Source organism: Schistocerca cancellata, chromosome 6 (genome assembly GCF_023864275.1).
Source record: "Schistocerca cancellata isolate TAMUIC-IGC-003103 chromosome 6, iqSchCanc2.1, whole genome shotgun sequence".
Lineage (NCBI taxonomy): Eukaryota > Metazoa > Arthropoda > Insecta > Orthoptera > Acrididae > Schistocerca > Schistocerca cancellata.
In genome coordinates, this window is record NC_064631.1 from 125,931,500 (window position 1) to 125,934,324 (window position 2,825).

Below are 2,825 nucleotides of genomic sequence, written 5' to 3' on the forward strand. Positions count from 1 at the left end.
GGTAAAACATCCAAGTTCAGTTAGATTCAGACTGAGAAGATTGGCTGCCATGGGCGTCACAGAGGTGGTTGCAAAGGATAAAAACGGGAAAATAATGGCACACATCAGATCGAAGAGAGGGGAAAGGAAGACTGCATACGTAATTACCACGCAGGCGATGCGGTTGTGGATAGGTCGACGATACTGGTGATGGTTCTGTAGCGAAAGGCCACCGTATTGCAAAAATGGCTCTGAGTACTATGGGACTTTAACTTCTGAGGTCATCAGTCCCCTAGAACTTAGAACTACTTAAATCTAACTAACCTAAGGACATCACACACATCCATGCCCGAGGCAGGATTCGAACCTGCGACCGTAGCGGTCACGCGGTTCCAGACTGAAGCGCCTAGAACCGCACGGCCACACCGGCCGGCCTACCGTATTGCAGGCAAAGTGCTAATCTGCAGCTGTTACCTGCACAAAAAATCAAAAGATCGCGTTAACAGGTAATGCATGTATGACCAATAATTCGACAAGTATTGATTGTAAAAATTATGTAAATTGAATGTGGGGAGGGGGAGGGGGAGGAGAAAGGAAAGGAAAGGAACTAAAGATGTCAGCTGCTTTGGAATTTAATGCGGAGATAGCAAATGTCTGCCGGGCCGGGATTCGAACCCGGGCCCTTCTGATAAATAGACAGTTGCATTAACTACTGTGCCACCCTGACACAGGGTTTGTAGCATTTACATGGGTTATCTTGGTACGCGCCTCGGCCGTCCACATTTACACCTAGCGCCGCCTGTCTTCATGCCCCGTCCATGTCCATGCTCGCTACTTCGAGGTTCCCACAGGAGATCGAATTTGATTGTACATTCACACTGAGGGTGGGGGGTTCATAGCCCATCGGGGCGACTAAATTATATGAATGCGTTGTGTCTGTTCTTTTGGAACACCTTCAATTTACGGTGTACGTAAAGACACCATGCATTCATATAATAGATTCTAAAGGCGAAGTCTCCGCGTGAGTGAGTGGTTCTCTGGTGGAGATGGTGGGTTCGCAGAGATGATGTACGTAGCCAGCACGTACAGAAGATGCAGGTACCCAGTGCTGACAACTGAGTGACCTCTAAGTCGGACAGGCGTAGTTACAGTGTCCTCAGAGTGCCGGAGACATTGAAGGTTGGCAACCCATGATCAGGGCGGAAGGCCAGGAGGGGTCGCTGTCAGCGCTTCCCTCATTGAGGCACGGTGACGACCTTGCTGGTGATCCGTAGTTTGACCCATGCAGCATCAGGAAGTATGCTTCGCTTCTCGTAACTGCAATGGGAACGGCAATGACGTGCTATCCCAACAAGATCGGACCCAGGGGCGGTGATTCCGAGGCGTCCGAAAACACTGGCGGCCTCTGGTAATGAGACAAGGGCCCCGATTCCTACAGGCTGAGGATAGAGCCTAGCAAGAGGTCCCGACGAGGTGATGGACGCTGGAATGGCGTAAATGCTTTTCTGAGACTGCACGTGTTGGCGAGCGTTAGGATTTCGGCATTGAGCCTCCGGATTCTCCCCACGCCGCTACAAAGTCAATATCTTCCCATCTGAGTAGCGAAAAAGAAATAGATGAACATAACATCGAACAAAGCAAGACAAATCCGAGCGTGGGCTACCAGAAGGATATCTCACAGAACAAAACAGGTCAATAAAATGTAGCGTAATAGAATACGATGCCAACAAGGTAAAATAAGCAACGTCTCGTCTGGAAAGTCTGTGTCAGTTACCTCACACCTTGTCGTGATGGTATTTAAATATAAAATCGACTTCTCTTTGTTAAGTAGTGAATTCTCAGGAAGTAGTTGTAGCTATTTTCTCCCAAACCTTAATTCTAATTAATGTGTTCAAATGGCTCTCAGCACTATGGGACTTAACTTCTGATGTCATAAGTCCCCTAGAACTTCGAACTACTTAAACCTAACTAACCTAAGGACAGCACACACATCCATGCCCGAGGCAGGATTCGAACCTGCGACCGTAGCGGTCGTGCGGCTCCAGACTGAAGCGCCTAGAACCGCTCGGTCACCCCGGCCGGCATTTAATGTGTGATAGGTATAGAAAGCAACCGTCTCCAGCACCGACTGGCCATGCATTAACGCCATTGCATGTAACCCCACGTGACTCGTTATGAAGAGTTTCCTCTGTGCTTCAGATACAAAAGACTGCAGTGTGATGAAGAGACAGCAGTCTCCACCCATTCGGAACCAAGTGAAAGAATCACCCAAGGCTCCGAATGAGAAAGCATTCCCGTACGATGGGAAAGTTACTTTGACGTAACTGAAGAACAGAAATAAGCATAAATAGGAGAGGACATAGGCCTGTACTGAGTTTTTAACAAACTATCTATATATCTTAAATTTTTTGTGAGATTGACGAAAGTGTATGCTTCAGATTTTTCATAAATGGGCAATGTAATGTGCACTGGGTAGCTTGTTCCAGGGGCGGAAGTCAGCAACATAGTAGGATTCCGTGAGTATTGTCGTTCAACGGATGGACACAATTATTAAACTACAATCAAGCTCATAAATTAAGAATAATTACACAATGTGGTGTTACACAACGTGGCACTACACAAAACTGGCGCTAGTAGCGTAGGCACATAGGGAACACACAAATCTGTAAGTCCACGGTATTGGTGATAAGTTGAGAAAACCGTCCCGAAACACATGTGCTAATAAACTCCACTGTTGCCTTCACATGTACCTCGACATCACTATAGGATATTATCACCATGCACACGTACACAGGCCGCACAACGGGTTGGCACACTCTGGATCAGGCGGTCGAGCAGCTGCTGGG